Genomic DNA, 25,591 nt, shown 5'->3' on the forward strand with positions numbered 1-25,591 from the left:
CTGAGAGGTCTAATTAAGCAAGGATAATCTAAAATACGAAGTAGCTTAATGGGACTTGTGAGATTTGGGTTCATTATGTGGTTCAGCCACAGATTTCTATATAGTGTATTTTGCTTAAAATGAGTGCATTTCTATCTCAGAGGGTTGTAGGACCGAAGAGTGCACAGATATTCTGCTGATATACACTAAAAACATCTAGTTTAACATCCAACTCCATGTTTTCTCTGCAAAGGCACATTTTGATTTACATGGGATTAGTAGTGTGCATGAAGTTAAGCATGTCCATAAATGTCTGCAAGGCTTTAGTTATTCAGTGCACTCATTATCTCAATTTGTTGTTTCATGGAATTATTCCAAGTATCTCATCTAATCAGATTCTCCTGGAGGCACAACATATGCCCACAATAGCATCAGCTATATATAGCTCCTTCCATATTTATGAAAGATCAATGGAACTTTTTTATTGCCAGTGCATATATGTATCTGTGAATTACCCTGCAGGAATTAAAATCCCTCAATGAGATCATGGTGTGAATCCCCATGGGTATAAAGCTGAGGTAGAAGTGTTATTTTTTAGATAAAATAACAATAATTGGGGGCAATATGTAAACAAATATATAGCAATGTATTATAAATAATATAAAATAGGTATAAGTATATAATTAGAGACTGATTTAATTAAATTTAAAAATAAACCTGACACTTCTGCTTGTATACTAATCACAAATATGACCCACAGATATAGAAAAACACCATCATTATGCTGAATGAAAATCAGCCACATATCTTCAGCCACTGAAGATATTTTGCCCAGTAGTAAAACATGTTTGTTTCACGTAATTCTGAATGATTAACCTTTGGTATTGAGCTTGAAATGCAGTTGGCAAACAGCCCAAATAATTCTGTTCTCAGTAATGTTATTGTAAATCTATTTAAATACTCTGTATTATTGAAAGGGGTGTAGAATGTGATAAAAGATTATGGCCTATTTCTGCTGACTTTGTTGCTTTCATCTACAAAGGCAGTCATAGGAATCAGTGAAAGTATGTACAGAGTATTAGTTGAAATGCGTAAACACAGCAGAATGTGACTCTTTAGAACTTGAAAGTACTCTATAGTATTTCTCATCTAGCCACCCTATTTGAATTTGTTTTCAAATAACACAGCTAAGAAAGTAAATCTTTCCATAGATTTCCATAGCTGTAAAATGCCAATATTAATATTACTATGTATCATTATCTGCTGAAGGAATTAAGTGTGAAACAGTTGAAAAGGATCTGGCTAGCATGCCAAATCCTTTAATAAGTATCTTTATTTCTAGATATACAATTCCTTCTTGGCCTTGCTAGTCAATGTATTTTCCCAGCACCTTAAAAAATGGTGCTGGAGCACTAATCACTGAATATTTTTTGTATTATGATCATATGTCAGTTTTAAATTAAACCAGAGTCAGAATAGTTCAGAATAACAAGATGAAAGAATTCAAATAATGTTAAGATGTTGAAACAATAGAGAATATCAATGAATGAAATTTCAGATGAACTTAATGTTTCTGAAATGTCAAGTGGAATATTACTAATGATGAAGAGAACGAATATCAATTATACTGATTTTGAATTGAACTTTATATTATTATATAATACATGTATCATCTACATAGATTAGATAATGTAGTTAATGTTATTTTAATAGCCTTTAGTGAGATTTCCATTTCTCAGCTGAAAATCAGATTCACTTCCAGATATTCTCAGGTAAAATTAAAGTAGGTTTTTAAAGCATTCAGGAAAATTATCTTACTTAAAATAAAATTTTCATTTACTTCTTTACCTCCTATGTGTTCATTTTAACATATTCCTGATTGCCAGCAAGCACAGAAAAGTCTTGAAGTTGCAGATGAGTTACAGGCAACAAGGCTATAAAAAATGACCAGGCAGTATGTTTCTTTAGAGAAAATACTATTGTGTTTCTCCTCTCCATGCACTCCTAGAGGGTTTGGGAAAGTTTAGCTTTTATTTGTTGGTTGAATTTGTTAATATACAGAAGTTTTCCAGCTGTACTGGAAGATCACAACAGAGTGCGTGGGATTAACACTTAAACACTGTCCAGTGTGTTATTTTGTTTTACTTCCCCAAATCCAATTCAATATCAATGAAAACGTAATTGGTTGCCATGAAAATGTGTAATTCCTATTTATTTCTTGTGCTTTCCTTTACCTTTTCATTCCTGTGGGGCTGCATGTGAAACTGGAAAAAATGTTAGAATTGTTGCATGTCACCAACTATTCTGCAATCCAAATAAATCCCAGTCAATAACATTGCTCTCTAGGATTTCATGCCTACTCCACTAAAAATATAGTATTGAACCTATAAATTGGAATGATGCCAGTGGCAAAAAGATGTCCCAAATGTTGGATCTAATTCCCAATGCCAAGTAAAACAATAACATCCTGTTCTGGGTGTCCAGTGAAACCCAGTTTAACAGATCTGTTTTTGACATTTCCATGCATGTTACGTTCTCAATACCTTTACTTAAAAAATAAGCCTGCTAATTTCATTGCAAGTATTACTGGTAGCATAAACATCAGCAGATGAACATTGAAGATCAACTTTGAATAAAACAATTTATTATGAAAATGAAAGTTATTTTAATTATTTTTTCAAAGCAGCTGAAGTAAACATTATTTCCATCCTAAGGTCTATACTGTCCTGCATTCCTTTTGTCTTATATTTGTCAAGAAATAAGAAGGGAAGAAAATACTTTTTTCTTTGTCCTTATTGTGAACACTGTCATCTGAAATGATTCTGAAACTTCTTATAAAGGTTGGTCATTTATGCAGCTTGTGACCCCACTGGTAAAGCAGATGAATGCAACTAAAGAAATTGATACTTTTTACCCAGTTTTAAGTCATCTACATGCACTGGACCATTTAAAGTAAAAAAGAAAATCAAAAAATACACTGTCAACAATACAGCCTTCCCATCTCAGGCGTAATAGAAGTTCTGCATGTGTATATGCATAACATAGTTTCATCTCTGGTTCTGTTTCTCACATACTTGTTTTGGCTTTGTCACAGGCTAGGAAAGGTGTTGCTCAGTTTAGTGCCCACCTGCCCCTTGTTGCCAGATAAAAATTGTTTCACCTGATGGGTTAATATTTATTCTTCAAAAACCACTAGCCTGTGGAACTGCACAATGCTTATTCTTGTAGGAAGAACTGGAAAGCTACCAGCCCAGTTGTGCCAACTTTTATCAGTTCAGCAGGTGGTCAGGTATGACTTTGGTGTCACGACCCCCAGGGACCACCAAGGAGACCCCCAGGGCAGAAGAATGTGCGTGGAGAGGGGAGGGAACGTGAGTTAATGGCTTTGGGGAAATTATTATCATATGTATGTTTCTTGTGGGAAAAGCTATAAATCTGCATATAAAATACAGTATGCAAACAGGAGTTTTTTCTGTCCTAAGCATGCATGAGATTTTGGAGGAGATATTTCCTTATGCATCTGGCCAAATAAAGAATGCCTGCTTCTCAGTGCTACACAAGTGTTAAGGAGTTTTTTCTTTTACCGATTTTTGGTAATACCCTCATTGAGACTCCAGAACCACAAGCTGCTCACTCACTTCCCTTTCCCCCCTCCCTTCCTCCCATTGTGGCCAAAGTGGAGAATTCAAAAGGGAAAGATCACATGTTGAGAGAAGAACAATTTTCTGGAAACAGCGATGAGATAAGAAAATGAACAGTAACAGCAACAATGTTAACAGCTAAGGTGTACCAAAAAAAGAGTGAGGAATCCCAACCTGACTGCAGCCATACCACCTGAACCTTTCCTTCGGGTCAGGACCAGCATTATCCCACCTCTCTGCCCACCACGCTTGCTCCACCAGAAAGGGAGGCCTTCCTTCCTGGAAATGAGGGACAGTCCCCTTTCCTCTGCCCCTGGCATGACACGAGGTGGATTTGAACAACATCTGGTCCTTGGCCATGGCTGTTCAGTACAGCACACAACAGCCCAGAGCTCCTGGGCTCAGTGGTGCGGCTGCTCAGCCTCCCTGGCAGCTGGGAATACAGGCATGCACCACCAGCTACAGTACAAAATTAACTCTGTCCTGGCCACAACTAGGACAGTTTGTAACCATCCACGGGAGAATGATCACAGTGAGCACTGTTAAAATAGAAACAGTTAAAATGGAAACAGGACATGTGGAATAGCAGCCACTGGTTAATAAAGCTTGAATTGGCTTTGTAAGCCATGTAGCCTTTATTAACTGTTTGAATAAGAACGTAACTGCATCAAACTGGTGGGGCAAACATACATGCATGTTCCTGGATTACAGGTTAATAACGATATCAATGCATGTTCATACTTTTTCTGCTATGCTTACCTAATCTGCAAGCAACAAGGGCAAAACCAGACTTGTGCTGTTTCAGTGCATCTGGGATCTGGGGACTCTGGGTTTCCCTGTGCTATCTCTACTCAAGTAGACAGGAATGCCAGGCATAGGGATGAGAAGTGTACATCTACAAGCACACAGACACCATAATTTGACCCAAATATGATCAGGTAATAAAAAGCACCTTAACTTTTGTTGCAATAGAACACAAATGCAGTTGTGTTTGAGATGGAAGACACCTTGATTGAGTTACACTGTTCTTAAAATCACAATTTTTAATGTGTCCATGACTGATCTTATGAACACTGCTTAAAGACCTATTAGCAAGAGATGTGTGTTGCTAACCTTTGCAAAACCTTCTGAATTGAATTCTTGTGGCTTCACTCCTGTACAAGGAATTTTTGGAGACACACAGCACTGTGCTGATTTTGGGAGATGAAGATTTTTCTTAGGCTATCTATGCAGCTACATTTTATGAGCAAGAATGCTTGCACTTGCAGAAGTAGCTACAGAAATACTGGATAACATTCTATATAATGAGAGTTGCTTTTACCCAGAAGTGGTACATGAGCAGGTACATGAGCTTGCCCAAATGCATACACAGATATATAAGTCAAACTGAAGCCTTGCTCTCTGTCTGTACTTTTTCCCTAATGCTTTTCTCTGTGCATGTCATCGCTGTGGCAGCAATGCATCTTCATACTGTTGAGGCATTTCTTAGTGGTGCAAGTCTCTCCTCACCCTTGCCAATCTTTTCAGTCACTGTCAGCAGAGAGAGTTTTGATATACAGTTGAAAATTTTGCTGGTTGTTATTAGAAACACCAGTGGAGAATTTTACAATTTTTATCGCTACAGAAATAACAGATTTATATATATACTCAACTATTTGGAAAACTCACAGCAGAAAATCTATCTTATTGAAGTGGTGAGTGAACATATTGAATTGATTACAATATTTTCATGTACCAAATGGATTTTGCTGTCCAAATATTCACTCAGATTTGTGGAAAAGTAGAAAGGAAACTCTATTGGAAGAGTAGTAGAGTTTCTCTGATAGAAAATTTCAAAGGGAAAAAAGTCACCTGGAATGTAGAAGTGGAGAGATGTATAAATGAAAATAGTTGCTCAGTTGGCATTTGAGTTTGAGCCCAGAAAGGTATTTAACTAGCCCATTGGTATAATTCTGTTTTCTCTAGGGAGCTAATGCAGAGTTCAACTACAGGATGATGATCTTTCTACCTGCTGTTTGTCAGAGTTTTATTTTTCTCCAGGGAGTCCTTCATTTCAGTTTTGTTCAATCTAAACAGATAAACATAAGAGATAATCTCATATTTAAATTACAAGTAGCTGTGAACGTTTTGTTCCTGTCATTTCACTGCACATGATCTCAGCATTTTATACCCTCTATTTTTTTATAAGATTTTTTTCTGACTGTAGGCTATTGTTGAGAGTTCCAGGACTGAAAATGTATTGCAAATGACAAACTTTTATGTACCAATTCATAAAGGTGGAGGACTTCCTATGAGATAGTTCAGTAAATATTAGTGAATTTTTAGTTTAATTTAAGAGATAATCATTCTCATGGTAATTTTTCTTCCAACCATCCAATAATAGATCTGGACACAGAAGAGAACAAATACTTTTTTCCCCTGTAATACCTTAAGTGAGTATGCTCTTGGAAAGAACATATACCTTAAATAGAGCTGTTCCAATCTCTAGATAAATTAACATATTACTTGCTTGCTACCAGTAATTTGAAACCAGTAATCTAAAACTACTAGAGCAACAAGTTAACTGTGTTTTCTCTCTGGTGTTCCAGAAGATACCAGACAAACTATGCACCAAGGAAAAGACTGTGCCTTCAGCTCTCACATTTAATATCATTATAGTGATGATTCACATTCAGGACCCCAGTTCTGGCACCACCAGCTGAGCTCCAATATTGAATGCATCTGGAGATTTCTCCAACACTAAAGGTACTAAGAGAGAAATGTCTTCCTGGCATTTACCTCCCCTGGGCAGCCTCTCCACTGCAACTGAAATGTTGGGCATAGGTGCTGCCCTTCCCATCAAGAGGACTTTCCAAAAACTCTTAAGAGCCCCACCACCAAAACTTGGATACCACCTCCAATACTGAATATCTCCAAAGATTGCTATCACACTAAATGTGACAAGTCATAAAACTGTTGCTCCCCTTTCCCTCCCTCCCATGGGAAGCCTATGATCTGTACCTCAAACACTGGAGCTAAGTACTTTCCCTCCTATAGAAAAAAAGTCATTTTCTTTCAGGAGGCCCTCATGCAAATAAGGATACCACCTCCAAAATGAATATGTCCAGGGATTGCATCAACAAAGAAAGGACCAAAACAGAAAGGTCTTGCTGGCCTGTACCTCCCCTGGGCAGCCTATAATCTGCACCTGAAACACAGGGGCTGGATGCATTCTCTCCCCCATAAAAGCACTTTAATCATCTTTCAGAAGTCTACCACCAAAATTTGGATACACCCTTCTATCTTGAGTATGTCCAAGGATTGCTCCCACACAAAAGAGGTCTTTCTGACCTTTACATGCATTGGGCAGATGATCATGCACAGCACCAGTAGAAGGACTAGTGCTTCCTTTCCCAAGGAAAGGTGATGTCATTCACATTCAGGAACCAACTTCCAGCATCCAGAACCAAGGTCCAATATTGAATGTGTCCAGGGATTGCTACAACAACCTTGTCTTGCAAGAGGAGGTTCCGAGAGAGAAAAATCTTGCTGGCCTTCACCTCTCATAGGACAGCCTATAACCTGCACTTTAAATAGTGGGGCTAGGTTAGGTATAGGGCTAGGGGTTAAGCAAAAGGTTAGGGTTAGGATTAGGGTTAGGCTTTGGGTTAGGGTTAGATTTAGGGGTTAGGAGTAGGATTTGGTGTTGTGGTTATGCTTAGGTCTCATGCTTTGTGTTAGGAGTTGGTTTTAGTGTTAGAGTTGTAATTGTCATTGCAAGACCAAGAAAACTTTGGGTACTTTCTTTGAGAGTGTTCTTACGCTCCTTACAGTTAAAGTAACCATGAGATTTAGAAGCAGTACAGGATTTTCTTTAGTCAGGGAAACCTGATGTTTGTTTTCTTATTTCAGCTTTTCTGATTTCATCTTACCATGGTTTCTGTATGTATTTTTCCCGAAAATATTCCTTAATTTTGAAGCCTCTGCAAAATAAGTACACTAAATTATTTTCGATCTCTTTCTAGGTTATACTGCAACTTGTAAGTTTGGGGTCTTAGGATGGGTATTTAATTTTATAGGGGTTATTGAGTGCATTTTAAGGGATTTAAAAAGGCCTATGTAATTCTAATTTTCTTCTGTTGCCTGCAGCTGGTTTTATTATGTCTAGTTTTATTGCAGTTCTATAAATGTAAAAGATTGAGGGCTTAGTCCACGGGTGTAACTGGCAAATATGACCACGTGGAGCGAGCACTTTTTTCTTTCTGTATGGCACGCTATCATTCTGTGAGACATTTCAAATACAGCTCTCATAAAAGGCAAAGGTGCAGTTTGGATACCTTTTATTTTACCAAACCTACTTAATATGCTTTGCTATAAAGAAAAAACTTTCAACAAAACCTATTAAAATCCTTCCTTCTTTATTACATTGACCTACATTTGAGCTCATTCTTCACCATCTTTCAAAAATCTGGTAAAAGAGATACAAAGTCAAGGCAAAACAGGTCTGTGAATTTGAATGCCTTTTTTGTGATTTAATATAAATTAGTTATTTAAATGCATAACTGTATTAAAACAACAATAAATCACACATGCTTCTAGGTAGACTTTATACAGGCCAGGATGTTAAGTGGATTTTCAGCCCATGTAAACAGACACAGCTCCCCAGATTGTGGAGAGATTTTTCAACGGTATTTAAAATCTGGCTGGAAGTGGCTGGAATGGCTTTACAGAGATGAGAAGTATCTTCCTGCGTAAGATAAAGTTGCTGAAGTAGGTTATCATGTTAAGAAAGTGTGAGGATTTGCAATAAAATAGTAGCTGTTACAACTGTTGGCAGTCTTAATAGAGGAATGAAGGACTGAATGAGCCCTTGAGATTTAGAGCTCTAGGGAACGGTGGTAAGGGTGAAAGAGAGTAAATTCACAGACTCCTTAAGAAGATTTTCTTTATCAAGGGGATGGAGAAATTTTCACTTTTGCAGGCCATGGAGGTGCTTGGAGACTAAAAACTGACTGGGGAGGCTGATGGTTACTTCAAGACAAAGAGGAACTGAACTAGCATAAACATGAAGACTAAAAGGGGAATAGAACACATTATATCTGCTTTGGGCACACATTGCTACAGACATGTTGTAGCTCTCCTTGAAGAACTGGGTCAGAGAACTCTCAAGTTAAAACAAAAAAACCTAATTCTTAGTGGTATGCTCTAAAGCACAGTAAGCTAATAAAGTTAGGTTGAGAATATTTTAAAAAACATCATTGTATGAGTTCTAAAAACCTGTCATGAAGTGTCATGTCACTTTTTTTAAATTTAAACTACTTAATTTCGCAGAGAGTATTATGCCCATTTGCCACTGCTCCTTTAAAATTATCTGGGCTAAAGAATGTTTACTTCAAATAGAACTACATAAACATTTATGATAATTTATCACAATCTGTATAATTAGTAATCCATAACACCTGTGAGATCTAACTATACTGATTGCTGTCCTGCTGGGATTTTTGTAGCTACAACAAGGGAGGAGAACACCCAGCAAGCATGAACGCAGATTAATCAGAGGAACAGTATTTCTTTGGTGCATTCTAAATACTCCTATTATTTTAATGTAGAGTATTTTGTTTAAATTTTTGGGACTGCCCAGGTATAAGGTGACCTATGACCCACATATAAGAGCTGAGTTTTAAGTTTGTGTTGAGTAACATCATGATGGTGTCAGCTGTGTACCTGGAGCACTGTGGTTTGCATCTATAAGCAGGAGTTCCTGACTGTAAGGGTGCCCTGGACCTACCATACATTACTGCCTGGGAACAAGATATTCAGCTGATAAAACCAATCTTCTGCAGACCTTGAGCTAAAGAATTATCTTCCATTCCACCTGACTGTGGAATGTTTGGTTTTAGCTCCAATGAACAATGTAGAATTGTTAGCGTTCCAGGTTATTTCAAGCTTTTTTGTCTTTTATTAAGGTGCTGTTTCTTTGTGAAAACTGGCTAATTCAGTGTGTCCTGTGTGAGTATAACATTTACACCTTAGGTAAGGAAGTCCAGCTGAATGAACAGCACATCCAGTAGACAGTGTGCCAATTTTCTAATTCGTAGTAACAGGTTCTGCATTTTTATAGAGCAGTAGGTAATTAGTGGTGTAGGCCATCTTTATCTGCAGTTACAGTGCAGACCCCTTGCTGAATGTTTTTCCTTTTCTTGCAGAAAATTTAGGATATGGTTTGACTTGTCTGATACTGTTTCTTCTGACAAGTAATTGGAACTTTCTAGGTGAGAACTGGGTTTTATTGTCACTTACAGTCTGTTCAGGAGCCGCATTTGTGAAAACAGCAGTTTTTAGATTTTGTATTTACACTGAACTCAATTAACATAGACCAATATTTCACGTGATTATCATTTCAAGAACATGCCCTGAATAAATTTGCATTCTAATTTTACTTTTCTTGTACCTTTGAGATCTCTCTGTTTCACAAAGTTTTCTTCCACTTTAGGATCCTACCTTTGTTGGTCTTCACCTGCTGTTAAGAGCAGGGTGAAAGAATAAACCCACATTGGTCGTCAAATAGCTATGATGAGTCTTATAATAATCCAAGCAGAGATGCACACTATTGTTCTGCTGGGTGTCTGTTGTTTTAGCAGAAAATATGCTTTATAATGTTGTTCAAATAGTAGCTCTCCAACTTCTAAGTTGTTACATCAACTTTAATGCCTGAATCATCAAATAATTTCATTATCACTGGTGTAGAAACAGCATGAGAAGCATGGCATTGAGAATGAGACTCATTTCTTTTGGCAGGGATGTGAAGGTGCTTTTATCTAAGCTGTAAAAAACAGTAGAACCAGTTCAGGGTACCAGCATGTTTGGTACCCCTACAGTTAATTTTAATTAAAAGTCAAGATGCATTAGAGAACATAATATTTTGTGATACTGTCCATGCTCTGTATATTACACAAAACTTTAAGCATTTAAAAACTTTTAAATAAAGTTGTAATTTAATAAAAAAGGAAGCTAAGATTGTGCATATTTGATGTGGGCAGCTGAGTTTAAAGATTCTTGCAATTTCACATGAGGCATCTATCATTCCCATCACCAGAAGTGTTAGTAAGAAAATGGAATTTTATTAAAGTTTCAGAGGTTCTCTTGGCTGTAGTAGAAATAAGAAAACATAAAGCCAATATCCGGGGGAAATAAACTCCCCTTAAGTTCTTTTGTAGTGACTTGTTGAGATGCGCAGTTTGTGCTTCTCAGAGGTGCATTCCTTTGGAAGCCTGTGTGTAATGTTTGCACTGTACTGTACTCCACACTGCTTATTCATCCTGTGTGGAAGGAATATAATCTGGCTTTTTATTCATGCTTTTTACCTTTGTGTGCTTAGCCTACTACATACTAATACTAATTTGTCTCTAAATATGATTACAGTAAAGGCAGTACCTGACATTGTCTGATTTTCCCTGCTCTTTGTACTCCTATGGATTTTGGCCCTTCCCTATCTATATTATTAATCTTGCAGTTGTTACAAGGCATTGATGAGCTTTTTTGTGACACATAGGGTAGACTGTCTTGTTGAGTCAGTGTTGTGGATCTTCATGAGTGAACTGATAGCTGCACTGTTGTCCATGATGAACAAAAAATTGGATCAGTGATGCCTCTGCTCAACTTCAGTTGTCTTTCTAAACTACACTTCAACTAGTGCAAAGAGTAAAACTCCTCAGACTTGGTCTCCACTTCTTGTACTGCTCTCTGTAGAGAGAGTTAGAGCAAGAAGATAATTTTTGCACTTAGCCCTAAGTGTCCACCTCTAGCTTAATTAGTGTAGGGAATGAATTCTAGTGTCTTTGTAGAAAATTAGGTAGCTCAGCCAATCAGAGTAATTTCAAAAGTCTAGTTAAACATGTAGGGAAGGTAACTAAGATATACAAAGATAAATTATGAATTCCAGAAGGCAGAGGAAGATTAGGCAGTCTCTCCTGTGCAGGTGCAGTATACAGACCATGCAGAAACACTGATAATGAAATCTTTGCTTTGGAGATGCAGGAAATACTGGTTGCATATGCTGTGTCAAAATGGAGAAAAGGGTGATTGATCCTACTGATATATGGCAGTAAAAATGCAAAATAGATGATTGACTGCCACTTATTTAATTTGATTTACTTGGGCTTATCAGCATCATTTCATTGTTCCTGGCGTGTACAAGCTATTAGGACTCCAGACTTGGAAGGACACTTTGGTTTTAAAAGCTCGTATACATTCCAAATAGGAAAAAAGAAGGAATAGAAATGGACTTATTATTCAATCAGGGATATTGTAATTTTCTGGTCTATTATACAATGCTTCATTTTGGGCTTTTAAAAACAGATAACAGTGATGATTTCATCTATATAAAGTTACTGCCTTATTTATTTCCTTCATTAATTAAACATAATTCATGGTGGATATGAAAGGCTGTAACTGCCCTCCTAGTGAGGCCTGAAATTGGAGAAATATTATCTGTCAATAAAAAAGGTAATTTAATGAAGTAGTAAAAATAGAAAAAATACAAGAACAAAAAGTGTCCTTCCACGAAGCTTAATACAGTTAGAGAGTACAGAAACTTTTATCAAGAAATTGTATCTTGCCCAAAAAAAAGGGAAAAAACATCCAGTACTTTATTATGCAAAAAGAAAATTGACAATATTGTTGCTACATCTTTTCTAATATGCTACTATGGATTTTTCGTCCATGCCTAGGTGTTGAATTTCAAAATCTTTTATTATGTTATAGGTTTTTATGTTATGAGTAAAGATGAATTGTATTATGACCTCTTAGTCCTTCACTCGGGAGAAATAGTAGAACATGATAATACTATGTTTTAGGTATTTCAGATGGTCATTTAACAGTAATAGTTTCCTCTCCTGTCATTTCTGCCTTGACATTTGCATTGGATGAAGTTGGATCTTATTACTAAAAAAATATTGTGTAAGGTAGTTATTCTACCACATTTACTGTACTGACAGATTTCTTTGCCTCTGATCAGTTCTCTTGACCTCAATTCCCCCAGCTGGGAACAAATCTGGGGTACTATTCAGTCAAACTAGTTAATTTTTCTTGTCCTCGTATTTTTTGTGTGACTGATATATGAAATTGTAAGCAGTTGGTACAGAAAGTGTTAAGTATATTGCCTATTAGATTGCCATATTTTTCTCACTATTTAGTTTTGTTGTTCATTTTCATCTTGCTGTCTCTATCTACTCTGGGATCAGCACCATTCCTGCTTTTATGATGCTGCAAGGCTTTAGTTTCTAAGTGATCTAAGTGATGCCTGAAGCACTATTATAATATTAATTTAGCTTTGCTTAGATGGAATAAACATAATTAAGAGGAAAAGTATATTAATTGTTTTATTATACAACATATACAATTAATTGGGTTAAATAATTGAGAATTATATTAATAATAAATTCATCAAGAAATATCTGTATATATCTATGAATGCATTAATAGAAAATAGTAATGGAACAACAGTGAAATCCCTCCACTTTCCAAACAACTGTCCACTTTGAGTTTTTTCCTTCAGTCTGGATGTATTAATGAACTCTCTACTGTTAGAGGCTTAACTCTGACTACAGCAAATCTTTGTGTAATCTTGTCACTTAGCTTGAATCCAATCCTGGTTTACCTAATGTTAAATACAAAAGTAATCTTACAATGAACTACAAGAACATACACTAACCACTGGTGGTGCATTGCCCTTCCCTCTTCCCCTCCCCGCCTTGCTCCTTGGCCATGCTACAATCTCAGGAATCCAGGGATCCTCATTAGGCCTTGGCCTTGATTTATGAGTTTGGCAATGGAATCCCTTGACCTTTCCTGAAACTCCTGCACAGCTGAGGCAGGGACAACGCTGTCCATATCAGGAGTTTCCATTCTAAGCAAGGAGCGGCACAAGAGGAGATTGGTCATCCCAAATGCCCCTGGGACATTATTTGCCTGAATGAACCTGGAGACTGACAGATGACTAAAGCCAGGCACCTTGCAGCCCTATAAGCAGTGGTCTGAAGTGAGGCCCTTTGAGCACCCCTGGGGCTCCTGTGCCCCTCTGAGTGGTGCACTGCCCAGAGCTCGCCTGTAAGTGTTAAATTAGTCAGTGATTAAGTGCTGCTAAATCCTTTAGACATAATCTAGTGATGAGGTCTGAGGCAAGTTTGGCAAGGGGGCCCGGTCTGAACGTTGTCTCAGTTAAAGGGTCTCTCTTACCCTTTGCACTTTTTTTTTTGTGTCCCTGGTTGCCATGGGAGTTATTTTACATTGATTCTGTAGTCAGTTTTCTTTTGTAGGCTTTATCTATACAGTAAGTAGTAGACTAAATGTTGCCATTGAACTCTGTCAGTTGGAGCTTTCAAAAATTCATTTCCCACCTACATTTGCCAATACTTTTGATGGTGGTTCTTTAGGCTGCCTAAACCACTCATTCACAACACCACTGCACTAGTTCAACAAGAGCAGCCTAAACTGCACTATTGCTGCAATCCTTTGCACTATTGTGGTAAGCCTTCTTATTAGGCAGGGCATCAGGTCTGTGGGATATATCTGTAGACCTTGAAAGAACTTGAGGATATTAGCCTTTTTGATATAACTACAGAAATTGATTTATTTCAAGGAAATTTGTGATCCATTCTGTTGAATGTTATCGTACATTACATAAAGCAAAAGTCAAAGAAAATAAAAGTGCTTACTACAAAATTATAGTTTCTATATCTTCTGATTACTGTAGTTCCATTTCCCTTTAAGGGAAAATTGATAGTTTTTACAATGATTATTCCCACACTTGTCCATCCACTTTTTCTTGGAAGTAAATATTCTAGAACTGACCTGAGTACATTTAGATTTGTTGAAGCTGGGAAAGTGTTAAGCATGTAAAAAGAAAAAGTGAAAAATCTGTAAACATTAATTTCTTCCTTGGTAATTGCTGTTGTATTTTCTTATTTTTAGAAAAATCTATGCTCTTAGTCATTGGTTTTAGTCACTCAAACAGGAATGACTAATCTAACTAGAAAATAAAGAAGCATCTTCAAAGAGAAGCGAAATGTATTAATCATGAAAATGATGACATGGGGGTGGAAATTAAGGTGAATGGCATATAGTTTTAAAATCCTTACAGATGATACAGTGGTTCCCAAGGACAACTTCCCAGGACAACAGAACCAGGTAGGCTTGTGACAGACCATGAGCTTTTGGTGTAATATCGTAGCCTAGAGGGGTTTTTTAGTTTTGTTTTGCCCAGGTTGTATTTAAAGCCTTACCTTGAAACATGTACAGTACTTTGAGGTAAGTCAAATAGAATTTGAGCAGTTCAGTGCCATGAGGCTCTACTTACCTGTAGAGTCATTTAAGGGCTTCATAATGGTCCTTGATTGAAGCATCCACTGTAAGGTCCTTGGTAGAAGCACCGGGTAATCTAAGCTTTTATAACTGCAAGCTGGACCCAGGGATCTGTCTCCAGGATTTGTTAAATCATGTTGTAAAAGAAACTTCTTATTAAACGTAGTTCTTATGTTTCAAAATTATTAGTGATAATAAAAAATATTATCTCTGTTCATATCATTTGTCAGCAAAGAAAAAAACAGAAAAGTCCAACGACAATGAGTAGAGTTTCAGCAGCATTCTGCTAGTTCTTAGCCAGAAATACTGTCCTGTGAGATTTGTCCACTGGGTTTAGGTGCAGAGGATGTTCTAGAAACTGCAACGAGAGGGACAAGAGAATGTGCCTTTGTAGCTCAGTTGGTGCTAAAGAAAAGGACATGTAACTGTCATTGTAAAATGTAGTTCCGGCTCTCAGCCTCTCTTCAGGAGAGAGGCTCCAGGCCCTTAATCAGCACTGTGGCCCTTGATTGAGTTCTCTCTGTAGCTCCATATCTCACTTGTACTGGGGAGACCAGAGCTGGACACAGCAGTCCGCTGGCCTCACCAGTGCTGAGGAGAGCAGAAGGATCCCCTTATCTTTGTTGTGATGGTTGCTCCTGCTGGCAGCAATCCTCCTGATGCAGCCCAGGACACTATTAGCCTGCTGTGCTGCAAAGGCACACTGGTGGCTCATGTTCAACTTGGTATCCAGCAGGACCCCCAAGTCTTTTTCCACCAAGCTGCGTTCCAGCTGGTCACAACCCAGCATGTGCTGGTGCCCGGCATTACGGCTGTCCAGGTGCAGGACTTCACACTTCTCTTTGCTGACCTTGGCGATGTTCCTATCAGGCCATTTCTCCAGCTGATCAACGTCCAGCTAGATGGCAGCATGTCCTTCTGGCATATCAGCCACCCTGCCAGGGTTGTGTCATCAGCAATCTTGCTGAGGGTGCACTCTGCCCCGTCATCCAAACTATAAGAAATAGCCTCAAGTTGACCCAGAGGAGTTTAGATAGGATATTAGGAAAAAATCATTCATTGAAAGGATTGACATGGATTGGAACAGGCTGCCCAGGGAACTGGTGCAGTCACGATGCCTGCAGGTAATTTAAAAGCCCTGATGTGGCACTTGGGGACAGGGTTTAGCAGTGGACTTGGGAGTGCTGGGTTAACAGTTGGATTCAATGATCTCAAGGGTCCTTCCTAACCTAAATGATTCTGTAATTCTATTTTAAGTAGGACTGGACCCCTAAGGTACACCAGTGGTTACTGGTCTCTAACATTGCCTCTGGGCCTGACTCTTCATCCAATTTTCAATCGGCCTCACTGCTCATCCAGCATTACACCTCATATAATATATGGTGCCATAATATAGAGGAAGCATTTATAGCGAGCACAGCTATCAGCATTGAAAGAACACCTTGTTCCCTTCTAAGGATTTTGCATGTGTGTATCCAGAAACACACCAGAGAACCACTGCAGTCCACTGTATTTAGCTTATTATGTCACAGCTGATTCCATTTTAAAAAATTCAGGTAAAAGACTTCATCTTCCCTCCATCTTTTACATGCTGATATTTTATATATTCAATCCTGAAAAGCAGAAATGTGTCACTTGGAATGGTAAAAAATGCTGTTTAAAGGTGGTTATTCAGGATACTGTAGAGTGAGGAAGAGTTTTTCTGTAACAGCCACAAAGAGCTGGGATGAAGTCACGTTTGAAAGCTGTCACCCAAAAACATGGATGAAAGACAGGTTATAAAAACCACTGTCAATACTTCCCTTCTTCTTGCCTCCTCCAAATTTCTGATCAGGAATACTTTCAGAAATGATATCAGACACTTTGCCTCTCTAACAGCTCTCGGTGTGCTCCTGCAAGCAGGACTAACAGAGAGAGGAGTGTTCTCTACTGAATGTCAACTGCTGTCTGAAACAGGTAATTCCTTTGAGATCATCTACATTAACATCATCCAATACAACCCCATTTAACCATCCTGTGTTAACTGCATGCACAAATTAAGTGTGGGAATTTTTATATCCTTTAAAAACATATTCCAAAATTATTTTTTGATGGGTTGCTTTGCATTTTTTTTTCTTTGCAATTAAAACCACATCTGTGTTCTTTGATTGTACTGCTGTAGCAACAGGTTCCTAAATAGTTTTGTAAAATTATGAACTCTGTTAACTCACAGTAAACTCTTCACAGAGAAATAAAGTGACTTGCCATAGAAATTCTGTATCAGAAGAAGAAAAGTGTGTTATTGTCAAATATAAATCAATTCCACAGCTGTAAAAGCCTTTTTATTTGTCATGTGCAGGCAATAATATAAAATTAAAGTACAGTCAACACAGGGACCAGTTGTTTTTCCCCATAATAAGGCCTCAATCCATGCAACATCGTGTCCTTTGTAAGCTGACATACCATTGTACATAAGGCAAAGCGATGTCTTCTCTGTGCAGATGCATATCTGAAGTTTAAGAGGCATTACATGGACAAAGCGATTTTGTTTTCCTGTTGTAATTAATTCTTCTCTCTTAGTCTTGATCATTTTGCAGCATTCTCTTCTTTTCAAGTCTGAAATCCATAATTTGTATACAGTTCTTAGTTTTAAAAAACTCCATACAATCTATGGATTATTCAGAACTTGTTTGTGGAGTAGGCATGAATGCTTTTACTAAAATTTGATATAGAAAATATGTTCATCTTCTGCCTTCTTCTGGCACTCTTAGGCATAGCAGTGAAAACAGAACTTGAACTCAAATGGCAGTATAGTGGTACACAGCATCAGCCAGCATTTTTGTAAGCCAACAGCTGCTTCTTGGCATGAATTAAATAGTTGAGTTTAGGAAAAAGCAACTAGAGCATATCTTTCCAGCCTGGAAAAACAAAGGTGGCCTTTCTAGGAAAGTGATACAAAGTTCTGGAAACATTGTAGATTTGATCTGTCATCGCTCTCTCATTAGAAGGCTCCCACTGTGATTTACTAGACTATGTACAAAAGAAAAAATGGCAATGTGAGACCTTAGAACTGTTAATTCTTTCTATTCTGGCATATAATTTTCACTCTCATTTTTCATTTTCCAGGATTTTTCCTTTTCTTTTATAGTAGTGAGTTTCATCCTTTGCTTTCAAAGGGAAAGGGACAAAATCATCACTTACATAATTTTTCTTGTTTACTGAGGGCCCCTAGCCTACAGTTCACACTATCTGAGGTCTGGCAAAAGCTCTTGACAGCCAAAAATATAGCATTTTTATATTTAGACAAAAATAATGTGGTCCTAATTTCATTTTTAGATATAATTCTTAACTAATGTTTACCTACTTCTGATTTTCCCCTCTTTTATGTTTTGTGTGATGTACATATATATATACATACATAAAATTTCATATATATATATATGAAATTAAAAGAAGAAAAAAAGAGAAGAAACTCAAAAGATTGCTCAAATAAAAGGAATAAGTATAAACATTATGAGTAACTTTTGTGCTGTAAGTTAAGCTGCAACTTGATGCCCCTGATAAAATCATTTGTGCTGTACCTGTGCCTCCTTCATTTCTCTCCTCCAACAGCCTGTTCTTCTCAAATGTGTAAAACTGCACAATAGAACATGAGCATTAGGAAGATTGGGCTGAAGACTGGGATGTGGTTTTGCATATCAAGCACACAGTGCTCAGTGGACTATTGCTCTGCCTAGTGTGACATCTTTCTTCTTCTGCAGTAATGAAATATGTACACAGCACACCAGGCTGGGAAAGGTTCAAACTCTTGCTGTTTTTAGTTTGTACTCGTTGAAAGTCAGGTGTCTGAAGAATGACCTCAGAGACCTTAGTCACAATTTTTTCACTAGCAGACTTGTTAAGTCCAGAGAGGAAAGCCACTGCCTAGCAGGACTTGCAGGACTTCAGACACTAGGCAGAGTTAGCCATTCTCTTGGACCCACGTATGTACTCCAAAATGTCACAGGGGAATATCACAGTCATGCCGCAGTTCAGCCTCAGCTGCAGTTCAGCCTCAGTTCATGAACTCTGCAGTATCTTTCTTCAACTGAAAGTCAGTCCTGCATCTGGAAGGATATCCTCTAAACTGATGGTGGTTTGGTGCCATTCTAACTTTACCCCAAGTATAAGCTGGTATTGCACATTGTGCCAAATCTGGAATAGGGAGATGAGTTGGGAAGCAGGTTCAGTGGTAGTTTGAACAGGAACAAAAATAGGATTTCCATGGATAAGGCCTTACTTGGCCTGTGGTGCTAAGATCACTGATACTCTACTGTCATATGTGACAGGCTGATGAAGGGACAACGTTGTGCTTCCTAAAGGGCCCTGCAGCCTGGAAAGCAAAGGTTTGCAGACTAGTTTTCCCTAGGAAAAGCTTGGTTATATGTGTACCAAGAGGTTCAGGGTACCTGAATCAGTCCGATAAGAAATAACTCCCTCTCTCTCCAATCAGAATATGGTGGAGGTGTTGAGGAGTCTCCTCAACACTGCTCCATCATGTCAGTCCAGTGTGATCAACCCACACTAATTATAAATATAGTCAGGTTTGAACCATGTCACCTCCATTCTGATCCACAGACAGTGTATCACAACTTATCACACTGCTTTTGGATGCTTTGTTTCACTGCAGCTACTAAACAAATGCTAGTGTCCTAATAATTCTGGCTTGCTCAGAGTATAAGCAGCTTTTTTCTTTTTGCCATGCTTTTTCTTTTTTTCATGCTTTTTACAATCAGAAACACAAAAAGGGAATCTGTGGTTACTATTGAATCAGTGCCTAGGTACTTTGCGTGACTTAAAAGTGAAAAGGATTTTGCCCCTTTTATCTCATTTCTTACCAGCCTGATTTAAATGATTTCGTATCTGTGGAAATGCAAGAGAAATGACATTAGCTGGAGCCTGTGGTCCCAAGTGCCCAAGATAAGCCAGCAGTTTATCTGCTAGGCAGGAGAGCATTTCAAGACATTTCACACGCTCACTCTTGTAGCACCTGTTAACAGTGCATGACTTTGTGGGATATCAGTATGAAATGGTATTCAGTGAGAAAAAATGAAGCATTTTTATTCATTCATTCATACAGTATTTTTATTCACTTATTCACATGAACAGCAAACACTATCGGGAAATAGCTGTTGCACTATGTATTCTAGTACATGACAATTTCAGGAAAAGCTCACCAGGGTCAGTATACCAAGGAAAACAGAACCAAATCCACCATTTTAATGGTTTCTCATGTGTCTTCATCTTATCTTCCCAAGTGGCAGTGAGCGACCTCACTTAAAGATTAGTCTTCACTAGAAACTAATACTGCTCCAATGCCTTCCTTTGCCAGAACATTTCTTTCAAACAGATGAGAGATATTTTTCCAGATCTGCTATTTTCTTCTCTGTACAACTTCTGGAGACTTTGAGATTCTGTTCTTTCTCAGATCCATTGATTTAAACTCCGAAAATATTCAAATTAGAAGTGGATGTGTAACATATTTATGGTATTCATTAGACACAGGCTTTTTATAATCTGTCTGAAAATAGGGCAAAAAAAAAAATTGAACATGTTTCCATTCTTTTTTTCCCAGAATTCATAATAGAATTTTTAACCTCAAAAGTGCAGATTTTTTGCTGAAGGAATTTGTGGCTAAATTGAATTTCAGGTGTAATTTCGTTCCTTTTTCCCATCAAAGAAAGGAGTTGCACCTTTTAATATTTTTTTTTCTGGTTTAAATTACTTTTTAAGTGACATGGTATTTTTTAAAATAAAACTTGCATTCAGGCTGAAAGTTCTAGAGTTTAAAATGGTCTGTCATACATGAGTGAAAACTGGTGAAAGTGGTCTTTAAGCACCAATATCAGGTGGAAAAAACCCAGTGACAATATAGACAGTCAATAGACTAAACTGAGACCATGGCATGAGATGTTCCAAAGCTACATTAACAAATGTACCAAAACTAGTGTTTTTCTAGAAAAAGGAAAGAAATATTTTGAAGAAATAAAGATCTCATCAGGTTTCTACTTGGCTACATAAAACTAAATCACTGTGATCTGGAAAATACTTGATTGTAAGAAGAAGCCTCAGTGGATGCCAGCAGAGAGGTGAGATATAAAACCTGGAGTGTTTTACCAGTGACAGGTTCTCTGCAATGAACGCAGCCTGGGATACAAGGCGTGCAGGAAGGGAAAGTCCCTGATAAGGTATGGGAAAGCTATGATTAATTTAACAGGAAGGAACTTGTAAATTTGATTTTACTGTAAGCAGATGAATGAACTCTTCATCTGTGTTCTTTATCTATAGTGGCAAATGCACTTGGAAAATAAGGGGATTTCAATATTTCTGTTCTGAGGCACTGGACAATCTGCAGTCACCCTTCATCATTTCCAGCCTATCCATCTCCATTCAAGTAATAAGGAAATAGATTTGTTCACTAATGTTTGACTTCATGTCATCAGCAAGAAAAGACATCTATTTCTTGTGATGAGACACTGTCTGCTGGTAATTTCATGGTAATTAATCACAACCATCATATTTCTTCTTCCATGTTGCTTTGCTGTAAGAAACTACAATGTTTATAGTAAATTAATCTAAAAGAAGCATCAAAAATGCCTGTCCTTTAATTTTGAAATTAGTAATTTACATTTGTGTCATTTATGTTACTTCTGTGACAATTTTAATAGTGCTGCAATTAACAGTCTATAATGCTTTCCATGATAAATCTGCTTTTCAGGTATTCATCATTCAGATGTAAGTATTTACTCCACATTCAAATGAGCTTCACTGATTGGGAGCAACTGTTTATCATACACTAGTCTAGAGGCAACAAAATCATATTCATGCTTCAGTTACTTCAAAATAGCAAATTTTTAAATGTTGGTCACTATTGGCTTTTTAATATGTATTAATTAATTATAAAATGATAGCAAAGAAGAACTTGGACTCTAATTTCACTCACAAACTTCATTTATTTATTTAAAATAAACTATGTTTAAAAGCAATTTTAGTCTGTATGTGGCAAAGTCAAATTAAGATCATATCAAAATTTGCACCTGACATTTCCTTATTTTACCAGATTTTGTAGAGTGCATGCTCTTTTGAACTTTTTTTGTTGTTGTTTTTTTTTCACTTCTCACATATTTTCTTCTCTTGTATGAACTAGACCTTGCCCCACGAATTTATGCTTGTCCAGGTTTGTTCTGAGTCCAGGCACAGCCACTGGTGCATTTCGGTGAATAAGGAGTGACAGGCAAGGGCAGATAAATGTGTCTGGGGTTTTTGGTTGTCTCATATCAAAGTAGCGTCAAGTTTCTGAAGGTTGTGTTTACTTGTGGAGAAAGCCTCTAGTCATCTCTCATCTCTTCCATAGTCCTTGTTTCAACTTTCACCCGGAACTGACAGCTGCAGAGTATGAACGAGGCTGCACACTCTTCCTTTTCTTGCACCACCTCCAGCTTCTTCTGCTCTTCAACTCTGTTTCACACAGAAACAGAAAACTCCAATTTCATGCACGTCTTATGCTGCTCAGTTGGGGGTTTTTTGCAGCTCTCTCCACCAGCCACTCTCCTACTCCACTTAACTTCTCCCTGTCTTCCTGATTTACCTCAACATCTCCCAGACTGGATCTGCTGGAGTTCTTTTTCTGTGTATCTCATCTTTCCTTCTGCTGATGATTATTCTAATCACTGGTACCTGCAAAGCAGTGGGAAATACAAACAAGTCTCCTATATTCTAGGGGCTACAGTAATGGTTCAGACAATATCAGACAAAGCAAAAGTCATTAAAAATGAGTTCTTCTAATGCACAGTTGAAAAAATTTTCCTATGGATGAGATTATTTTTGCTTCCAGTAGATGCATGCTGAGAAATAGAGGAAGGAAAAGTTTCTGTCTTCTCATTGAAATAAAACCACTGAATTAAATACAACCCACAAAAATGCCATTTATCTCAAATAAATGACATAGGTCGTGGTTTGGTTTTGTTGGTTTTTGTTTGTTTGTTTTTTAAAAGGTGTGTTAGAGAAAAAAATTATTTCAGGAGGAATAAACTCCCTGCTATTCAACAAAGTAAATTTGCTCAACAGTTTCAAAATGTCTCCCTACTTCTTCCTACTTTTTTTTTTTTAAAGATTGCCCAAAAACTTCAATTTTCCTTGAAAATTTGTGTGAATTTCTGCTCTGCCCAATTCCATGGGGAAGATCACATATATTAAAAAAAGTGCAATTAAGTAAATCTGAAAATATTTTATTTGGGCTGCAGTTCTAAGAATACTTTATAGCGATTATGGGCAGGGAAAGCATCATGCTATAAGGCCAAGATTTCAAGCATTTATATTCTCAGCTAAACTTTAGCCTGCCTGCTCTTATTTTATACGATTAGGAACAGAAACTTAGTTTTTAAACAAGTATTTTCTTTCAAGACCAGTTAAGGTGATGCATCACAAAACTCAGGGTTTTTTTCCATGAAGAAACATTCCAGTACAAGCTGTATATCATCTCAATTAATCACATGCAGCTCTGAAGCTCTTATCTTAATCCCTGTACTGATAAAACAGTAATTGTTCTGAAAGACTACAAGGGAAACCGTGACTCAAGAAAGGACATGATGTTCCAGTTGATCTCAATTACTCTAATGTAACTAATTCTTTTGTCCACCATCTAAATTTAATGCTTCTGTCTCCCTGAAGATTTGTCACAAGATCTCTTATATTATATACACAGGTTTGTGCTGACCTGTCACTATCTACTCTGCATTCTCAACCAAACCAAAATAATTACCTTAATTTACCTGACAAGTCTTTTGAGACCTCAATTAATCACGGTATTTTAAGTGTTTGAATTAGTTACACACGAGTCATTAGTTCAGTGTATCTTCAAAAGATCAGATTTTACCTTCTACCTGTTTTTGGGGGTTTTTACACAGAGACATGAAGAGCTAAACTTCTGGTCTAAGTGAACATTATTGACTCATACTTTATGAAGACTTAGTTTTGGTGTGGCAATACAGCCTTCAGTAGAGTTACGCCAGTATATCATGAAGAAAATAAAAATTTGCCCATCAGCTTCAATAGTTCTAGTAGAGTGAACATTTGCCTAATGGCAACCAGTTTGTTCTTTTCGCAGTGTATTAGATGAAGTCCCTCAACATGCATAAAATACTATATTCTCATTTCTCTGGGAACAGCATTTGGGCATGAGCATGCCTTTCTGGAGCTCATTGTGCCGTTCGGTCATGTTAAGTATTTATCTCTTTCTCTCTGCCTAAGGGGTAACTGTACAGTATTAAGTACCTGAATTAGGATAGGAAATAGTACATCTTAAAACCTGAAAGTATAGTATATTTCACTTTGAGAATCTCATGCTTCATCAGTTGATGTGTACTTGTTGCCTTGCCTCTCATCCTTCTCAGATGTACCATGAAAGTAGCACTTATAACCCAAGTCACATCTCAGTCACTTAAAAGGATGGGCGACTTTCTCCCAGTTTTTACTGCAAAAGAAATCTCAAAAAGCAGTCTGGTGAAAGCATTTCCTGAGTATGGTCACCAATAACTTCCTCACTCCTAGTGCAAGTAAAAATAACAGAGAAAGACAGAAAAGATAGTCCTGGAACCACTTCCATAATAACCTTGTTCAGTCCATTTAGAAAGAGAAGTCTCTTCTTGCTCATGCTATGAAAACAGTATCACACTGAGACAGCCGCCCACTTCCAAATATTGTTCAGTCCATTTAGGAAGAGGTTTCTCTGCTCGCATGTGAGTCCCTTCCCCCGACTTGCAGCTTTTCCCACAACTGCTTTCGAGGGTCCACTCTTGAAGTTTTTCGGGGTACAATTTTAAGGTTGAGCTGTTCAGAAACAAAAGTTCTCTTCACCCATCTCTGGGAGCATTTCATCTTAAAGAACAGAGGCCCTTCTCCTTCCCTGGGAGCAAAGGGTCCTCCTCATCTTCATCTTTACTATCTCTGGGAGTATCTCTAGGAACTGAGGTTTTCTCCTTTCCCGTGTGGAGCAGAAGTCCTCACCGCTTCCATCTCTCCCTGTCTAAACTCCTCATGAAATTACAGCTGCGTCAGCATCTGCCTCTCTCGTTTCCGGTGCTGGGACAGGTGGCTGCGGGGCCCGAGCGGGCGCCAGTGGGCCCGGCCCCTGCTCGGGCCAGGCCGGACGAGGCCACGGCTCCAGGATGACCCCCCCCCCCCCCCAGCAGGGCTGTGGGCAGCCAGAGCAGCTCGGAAAGCCCCCTACCCCCCTCCACTGCAGCCAAGATTTCAGCAAAGCGGCACCTCTGTCCGGCAGAGGTCAGGTGACCAATAGCGATAAGCCACATTCCAGCTGCAAGGCCTAGGTGAGATTAACCCTTTTAGAGCTGTGAAGAGCTGAAAACCTGAAGGAAGACAAAGAAGTGATGCTTAAAGCTGAAAGTCTGTTGTGAAGCTATGATATATCAGAGTATCCCGTTGTAATTCCATGAAGATATGGGGGGTGGAGTGTTCAACTCGCAAGCAAAAGCACCTGCGCTGAGAGAGGCAGATGCTGACGCAGCTGTAATTTCATGAGAAGTTTGGACAGGGAGAGATGGAAGCGATGAGGACTTTTGCTCCAAATGGGAAAGGAGAAAACCTCAGTTCCT

General features: G+C 38.0%; 2 long non-coding RNA genes across 3 annotated transcripts in view; both read left to right on the top strand.

Moving 5' to 3' along the window:
- The first annotated feature begins 16,768 nt into the window (after nt 1-16,768).
- The window catches only part of LOC121668161, a 37,925-nt gene continuing 29,102 nt past the window's right edge, over nt 16,769-25,591 (top strand). Inside the window, exon 1 of the long non-coding RNA XR_006017279.1 lies at nt 16,769-16,916. This is a non-coding gene — a long non-coding RNA (uncharacterized LOC121668161). The remainder of the gene's footprint in view (nt 16,917-25,591) is intronic.
- Nucleotides 24,916-25,591, top strand: part of LOC121668160 — a 2,093-nt gene continuing 1,417 nt past the window's right edge. Inside the window, exons 1-2 of one of the 2 annotated variants that reach the window (XR_006017277.1) lie at nt 24,916-25,048; nt 25,362-25,363. This is a non-coding gene — a long non-coding RNA (uncharacterized LOC121668160). The remainder of the gene's footprint in view (nt 25,049-25,361; nt 25,364-25,591) is intronic. The other variant, XR_006017278.1, reaches the window with a different exon arrangement.

Source organism: Corvus kubaryi, unplaced genomic scaffold (genome assembly GCF_017639235.1).
Source record: "Corvus kubaryi isolate FWS band 111438036 unplaced genomic scaffold, C.kubaryi_AGA036_p1.0 37384, whole genome shotgun sequence".
NCBI classification, from domain to species: Eukaryota; Metazoa; Chordata; class Aves; order Passeriformes; family Corvidae; genus Corvus; species Corvus kubaryi.